Consider the following 7,620-nt stretch of genomic DNA (forward strand, 5'->3'; position numbering starts at 1 on the left):
TGTCCAAAAACAAAGGAAAGTTCACTTTCACAGCGAACTCAATCCCACGTGTTTTAAGCACCAACATTAATTAGTGTTTAACTGAAATATGTATGTAAGGAATGTGGGTAATTCATTCTAGGAAGACAGCAATGTTTCTGCTTGCAAATTCATTAACTTTGAAAATAATTTTCGTCATTATGAAGGAGCATTTAATTAGATAAGTTTGGGGCCATCGTCATTAAGATTCCAAACAGAATGCTTCATTTCTCTGAGCTCAAACAAGAAGTATTTTCTTTTTGGTGTTACGTCAATTCTTGGGAGAAGGAAAAAAAAGTATTCAATACATGCTAGCTCTGTTAAAAAAAAGTGGTTTTCTTCACACAAAAGAGTTAGGCGTAGTATTTTCAAAATGTCAGACAAAATTACAAGTGTGAAAAGAATTCCAAATCACATAAGACCCAAATAAAATGCCATTAATTAACTTTTTGTAAAATGCTGTTTGGTTATTAAAAAGCTTCAGGAGTAAATGTCAACTGTAACGTGAAGGGTGTGCATAAGACCCAGCGATTGGCATTTTGACAAACTGGCTGTCTCAGGAGAAGCTGGAGGCAGCTCAAGGCTTTTTGTATTTGCCCTGTGGGCCTTATTTGGCAAAACTGTATAAATCACAGGGATTTTATTTCTATGACGATGACGCATCCTACCTTCCACCTCAAACCCCTTAAGAACCCTGGCAGAGGATTGGTAAATGCTAATTTTGTTGCTCCCCTGGCCCATATTATTTAGGTAATGTTGTGGTCCGTGCACGGGTTGGAAGAAGAATTTCCAGACACGAAGTATTTTAGAAAAGAGTGAGTTTATTGAGAACGAAGAGCAGAGTTAGTGACGGGCACTGCAGATACAGCCAGTCGGCTCTCCCTGGTCTGGCAGGAAGTCGGCCCGCTGTATTGGCAGCGGCCCTCACTAACTCTGCTCTCTGTTCTCAATAAACTCACTCTTTTCTAAAACACTTCGTGTCTGGAAATTCTTCTTCCAACCCGCACATGGACCACAACATTTTGGTGGCCCGTACGGGGATATCTCTTGGGGAGATCTCCTCCCCAATCTCCTCTCCTCATGCCTTGGGACCCTCTGTGAACAGGCAAGTTGCCATGGAAGCAACAGAGGACTCTGGCCAGGGCTACACCCTGGTGTGTTCCGAAGTCTCCATGGCTCACTTGGCCCCAGTAACTGCCGCCCAGAACAGGTGAGGGTCCCTCTGTCTTCCTTCTGACTGAGGGCTAGGCCGATTGATATTGTGCGGGCACGGGTCAGGCATTTAAAAGCCATTAGGGCACCGGCCGCTTGAAGACTCCCGTGAAAGGATAAGGGGGTCACGGAACAGACCAGGCTGTTAGAGCGTCTGCCCCCAGCAAGACAACTTCCATGTACCGTGAGGCACATATTGGTTCAAGCAAAACACTGAGCCCCCTCCCCTTGGCCGCTGCCTTCCCGGGAGGACTACGAGGCGGATTCCTCAGCCTGTCTTCTCTGTTACTTTCACCTTTTTCTCAGTCCGGATTGACTTACAGGAGCCTAGGTGTTGCCTCTGAGCCATCCCAAGAGTGCCTTTTCATGTTTCAGGGGATTGCCAAATGGTTAGTCACCCGGTGGGTCCCAGGAATCTCTCCTTTCGTTCTTTCCCTGCCCAAGTCGCATGGTGCCTTAGTCGCACGGTTTGTACCTCAGTTGCATGGTTTGTGCCTTAGCCGCACGCTCAGGGGTCACCTTTCATGGTCAGACGTGATTGTTGGGATGGTCGGCCCATTTTGTGCCTTAGTCGTACGGAGAGATCACTGGGACAAAGGGAATGCCTTTCTGTCAGCCGGTGACTCTCAGTACCCCCATTCTACGGCATACAGGCTAAGAATGGGTTCTGGTACGTCTCGGGAGCCTCCCTCAGACTCACCCCTCAGCTGTATTCTTAGCAACTGGAAGAATTTGACCCTGAAAATCTCAAAAAGAAGAGGCTCATTTTCTTTTGTAACATGACTTGGCCCCAGTATAAACTGGGGGACCAAGAACAATGGCCTCTTAATGGCACACTAAATTATAACACGATCCTCCAACTTGATCTCCTTTGCCAGAAACAAGGAAAGGACTCAGAGGTTCCTTATGTCCAGACCTTTATGGCCCTTAGTCAGAATCCAGATCTGAGGGACTCATGCCACATGTGTCTTTCTGTTGCTGCGTCATCCCCCCGACCCCCTCTGTCTCCCTCTCCATCAGATCTCCTAGACGACCCTCTACTAGACCTTTCCTGTCCCCCACCCCATCAATCCCCTTTGCTTCAGCCCCCGCCCCCACCTCAACCCACAGCTCCCCAGCAGCCACCTCCTTATCGGGGTGAAAGCCGCCTCTCCCCACACAAGATCAAGAACTGCCCAATGCCAGGAAACAGATTCTAATATGCTTCCCCTAAAGGAAGTAGCAAATGGAGACACGGGCATTATTAGAGTCCATGTTCCCTTTCCCATGTCTGACATTTTCCCAAATTCAAAACAAGTTAGGTTCCTTCAGTCAGGATCCCACCACTTTTATTAAGGCATTTCAGGCCCTCACTATAGCCTTTGACCTGACCTGGCAAGCCATTCACGTAGTCCTGACCACTTGTTGTACTCATGAAGAGAAAAACAGGATATGGGCACTAGCCCAAGCTTGGGCAGACGAGGCACAGCTCTGTTTCCAAAACCTGGATGGATGGGGACCCATTTGGGCTGGCTAAATGACTCTCTTTGTAACTACACCCTCAATTTTAATCAGACTAGCCTGGAGTGGAATCCCTGGTCAGAGGAAAATAAATATGATGTACATGAGGGTAATTTCACTTTGTATTGGGGAAATTCAAGGAAAAATGAGACTAAGAAATATATTAATGAAGACCATATACCCATAAATTGCTTGGCCCTGGGAACTAAATATGTGGGGATCGGTGTGACCACCTGACACTTACTTAGTTTAACCTCCCAACAAGACTTTCCTCCAAAATATAACATAATTCAACTAATATTTAGAAATTTGTTATGCCAATCCCCCCATCACACTCATAATCAGTCAGAGCCTGGCTTCTCCCCTTTATGTATAGATGATTATTTCCTCGGTGTTTGGCCTTCCCAACGTAATCCTAGGCCATGGGACCCCAGTCTATTTCCAGAGGAAAACTCCCAAAATGTCAGGGCCTGGCTCTGGGAACCCACAACAGGGGTATCCTTGAGCGGCACCAGATTTTCACTTCTATGCAGTAACAGGGTCTGTATGGATCTTCCCACACTTTGGAGGGGCTCCTGCACAATTACTGTGGTGGTCCCAGAGGCGACCATTATGACTACAAAGGATTTAGCTTCCTTAGGAGGCATTCCCAACCGTGGGTCCTTCCTCGAGGAGGCCTTAAGACCTGTCTGGGAGAGACAAAAACGAACCACTGATTGGGGGGACATGCTTATGATAACCCAATTCTTGATCTGCCCGAAATAATACACAGCGTCTTTAGAGGGCCTTTCTGGTTTGTAGGCGTACCCCTCTTAGAGAGGAGCGTTCTCCATCTCACCATCGGTGGTCCAGGAACCTTGGAAGGCTACGGTAGCAGCCACTGAGGAACAGCAGTCAGCCCTAGGCTCTCTGGCCGAGGTGGTTTTACAAAATAGGAGGGCCCTGAATGTTATAACAGCTGAGGCGGGGGTGTCTGTGCCCTACTAAATGAGACACACTGCTTCTATTTTAATACTTCTGGCCAGGTTGAAGAAGACCTTCAGATTCTAAAGAAAAAGATCAAATTAACAGAAGATTTAAAAGAGAGAGCAGAACAGGGCCCCAGCTGGCTTTTCAGCCTCCTCTCCTCTATGGGGATCTAGATATGGACATGGCTATTTCCCTTGTTGGGACCATTAATCCTGATAGCCTTTGTTTTGTTGTTTGGCTCCTGCATATTAACACATTATCTAAGTTCATCTCCCAACAGGTTCAAAAGATTCAATTCCAGATGGTGCTACAACAAGGATACCAGCCAGTTGGCACACGGACTACGTTGGAGCAAGCCGCCTTATCATTCCGTGGGCTCTCATCTCCCTCTGTAAATACACCCTGACAGAGAGCGGGCATTGGGAACCCAGGACCCCTATGACGCCCCTGTCCAGCAGGAAGAAGCTAGGAACAGTCATCGCCCCTTTCCCCAATAACCTGGGTTCCTCTGGCCGGAGATGGGGATAGATAGATAGTCAGTCATGAGCGGGGTGTTAAGGGGCCAAAGATTTGGCCCATAAATAAAAAGAGGGGAGAATGTGGAGCCCTGCATCAAGGACACCCTACATCAAGGACACAGGACAAAAACTCTGGAATTAACCAAGCCCCCATAACAACTGTTGCCATGGGCTCTCCTGATCTAAACTAGACAGCCCCCCGACTCCATATTAGGTAAAATATTCACCATGTAGCAACCTTATAGCATCCTGACCAATCACCTAATGCCATCCTGCCAGCAGGAATTTTCCTTGTCTTGAGGCTATAAAAGTTGGCTACTAGCCCACAAAGGGGGTCAACTTTCCCTGGCTACCAGGAAGTCGGCCCGCTGTTCTTGCAGTGACCCTTCTCTTTAATAAACTCTGTCTTCCTTACATTCTGCCTTGTGTCTGGAAATTCTTTTCCAACCTGCGCTTGGACCACAACAGGTAATCTCGCATTGCCACAGGCGCACGGACATCATGGCATAAGAAAAGAATTTACAGAAATAAATGCTTATTTACTGAAATGCCAAAGCAGGTTTCTTTTGGAACAGCTGACTGGTATTCTATTTATTTATTTGCTTATTTATTTATTTATTTGGCTGCCTTGCGTCTTTGTTGCTACACCCGGTCTTTCTCTAGTTGTGGCGAGCGGGGGCTACTCTTGGTTTGCGGTGCGTGGGCTTCTCATTGCGGTGGCTTCTCCTGTCGTGGAGCACAGGCTCTAGGCGTGCCAGCTCAGTAGTTGTGGCTCACGGGCTCTAGAGCGCAGCCTCAGTAGTTGGGCACACAGGCTTTGTTGCTCCGCAGCATGTAGGATCTTCCCGGACCAGGGCTCGAACCCATGTCCCCTGCATTGGCAGGCGGATTCTTAACCACTGCACCACCAGGGAAGTCCCTGACTGGTATTCTTAAAGACCTCCTTTATCACTAGACTGCCTAGGTTCTAGAGAAATCATTACTTGTTCCCACCTCTCCATTCAACCCTCTCAGGAGAAAAAGACCTTGCACTGATCGATTTCTAACACTCCAGCTACTTCTAGATATAGGCACTTAGAGGTGAATTCACAAAAGAGCAAGTCATAAAATTGCACCTTTTATGTCAAGAATTGTACCACCTCTAGCTTCTCTCACCAACCTACCATAATTTGAGGTATGAGATGGGCAGAAGTGAAGACATTTCTCTCTATTAAAGATCTACAGAATAAATCAGAAAGTTGAAGAACAATTGTGGGTAAACTCTTGGGTACCCCAAGGTCACACTTGCCTGTGGCCTCTCTTAAGGCAGTTGACATCATTGGTCTCATTTATTTTGGACTCTGGTAGCCAAGAATCCCCACAGTAGGAGGCAATTAATTCAATTCATAGTCTAATGTTAATTTTGTAATGTTGTTATTCGATTATTTGGGTTTAATTTCCCTGAGGATTTAATACATTTCTCTTCCAAATTGTTCCTTTGCAAACTGCTGATGGAACTTCCTGTTTATTGTGGTCAGTAGATCCAAACTTTTGAGAAATGGGTGAAGCAAAGAGCAAGTTATTTTGGCTGAGTTCAGACTCTGGAAAATGTGGAATGGATCAGCCTGGGTCTCTTTCAAAACATGCTTGTATGTAGTTGTTTCAAACTTTAGCAGTTCACCAGTTTTCAGTGCTGCTGCTTGGGGTTTTGGCGCATCAATTAATTTTTCTGACTGCAGTCAGTATCCAGAGTAGCTGATGTGACTAATTACTCCCTTGCCTCGACTGGGTTTAAACTTGCAAGTTTAGAGTGTAATTAGAGTTCTAATCTTATTAATATAGGGCTTGGCTCTTATCAACTACATCTTCCGTTAGCTTTGAAAATGTTAACAGGTATAAGAGAACATTACCTAACATACACAATACGAAATCACCATAAATCTTTTGATGAAATGTGCTGCCATATACATAGCACATTTAGAGATTCTTGATGAGACATATGAGCATACAAAAATAAAATCTATCTCCCTGACGTGTGGCATTTACACACATGCTTCGTTTACTAAGACTTTAGAGAACTGAAGGCTACTCCCTTCTAAGCTTTCCTCTCCATCCTGGACACTTCTGAGCTTTGGAAACCCCAGATACTTAGCTTCCTACCAGACAGTGCCGTTGGGATGTCCCACAAGCATCTCAAGTCCAGTATGTCCAAAATGGAATTTATCCGTTCAATACCTGTCTCTCCTCCTGTTTTCCATTTCAATGAGTAGTTACTGTATTGGTCAGCGTCCAATCAGAAGACAGAAAACACGCAGTAATTTGAATAGGAAATGGTTAATATAGGGAATTACTAGTTATAACAGGAGATTAGCTATAAAGGGGTAAAGAATACTTGAGGGCCAAGGGAGAGTATCCAAGGGAAGGACAAACTGACTGGAATTCAGCCTGTATTGGAGAAGGTGTGGATAGTAGAGAAGTCTGCTGGGTCACCCCAGGCCAGAGCCTTGTCCATAATCACAGGTGTGAGACATGCTTCTGCGGTGCAGATGGGCCAGTGCTGGGGAGGCAACTTCTGGGATATTCCTGAGACTTACTGAGAATCTGCCACTGAAACTCGATGGGGGTGAGTGCTAATGGATGTCCCCTATATGGATTGCTGGCAGCCACGTGTAGGAGCGCAAAGAAGCAAACCTGAACCAGGAAGAGAAGTCCCTTCCTCCTGCAGTATCCCTCTAGTGCCTTCTACTGACAAAGCTTAAAATTGTGCCAGCTGCAAAGGGGAAACGCTTACTGGGTCCATCTCCATTATCAGTGAAGGAATAAAGGGTGGATTTGGTGCTGAGAGGCAGTAGATAACTGGCACAGTTACAATCATCCACCCATTTATCCAAGCTAAAATCCTTTGTGAGATCCTTGACTATTTCCTCTCCTTGTCTTCCGCATCATGGTCTACAGTTAATTGTGTTGTTTCTAGTTTTGAGCTATTGCACTCAATAATAATGGCCTATATTTCTTGACCACTTGTCATGTGCCAGGAACTTCTTTCTGTTCTTCCAAATGGATGAGGTTTCTCTTGCCTCCAGGACTTTGCCCATGATTTTCCTTTGCATGGGGTATGTATCCTCTCCCCTCTGTCCTTCTTACACCGATTCATTGTTTGGGTCTCAGCTGAGGCATCCTACGTTGGGAGAAGACTCTGCTGACTTCGTGTTCCGTCAATGGCTCCTTTCACTGACTTGCTCTGTTTCTTGTCTCCTCTTCTGCTGCTCTGTAAATTGTGTGAGGGCGGGACCTTGCTTGTGCAGATCATAGGAGTATTTCTATTGTCTATCTCACAGATGCTCAGAAAATTTTATTTCTAAATAAATGAATAAATTTTTCATTAGTATTGGGAATAGGAGTTAAAACAGAAGTTGCTTGTTAA

General features: G+C 45.7%; 1 long non-coding RNA gene across 1 annotated transcript in view; it reads left to right on the forward strand.

Moving 5' to 3' along the window:
- LOC133096298 (uncharacterized) overlaps nucleotides 1-4,241 on the forward strand; it is a 76,425-nt gene extending 72,184 nt beyond the window's left edge. Inside the window, exon 3 of the long non-coding RNA XR_009701761.1 lies at nucleotides 3,980-4,241. This is a non-coding gene — a long non-coding RNA (uncharacterized LOC133096298). The remainder of the gene's footprint in view (nucleotides 1-3,979) is intronic.
- Nucleotides 4,242-7,620: the final 3,379 nt, after the last annotated feature.

Source organism: Eubalaena glacialis, chromosome 8 (assembly GCF_028564815.1).
Source record: "Eubalaena glacialis isolate mEubGla1 chromosome 8, mEubGla1.1.hap2.+ XY, whole genome shotgun sequence".
Classification (NCBI taxonomy): domain Eukaryota; kingdom Metazoa; phylum Chordata; class Mammalia; order Artiodactyla; family Balaenidae; genus Eubalaena; species Eubalaena glacialis.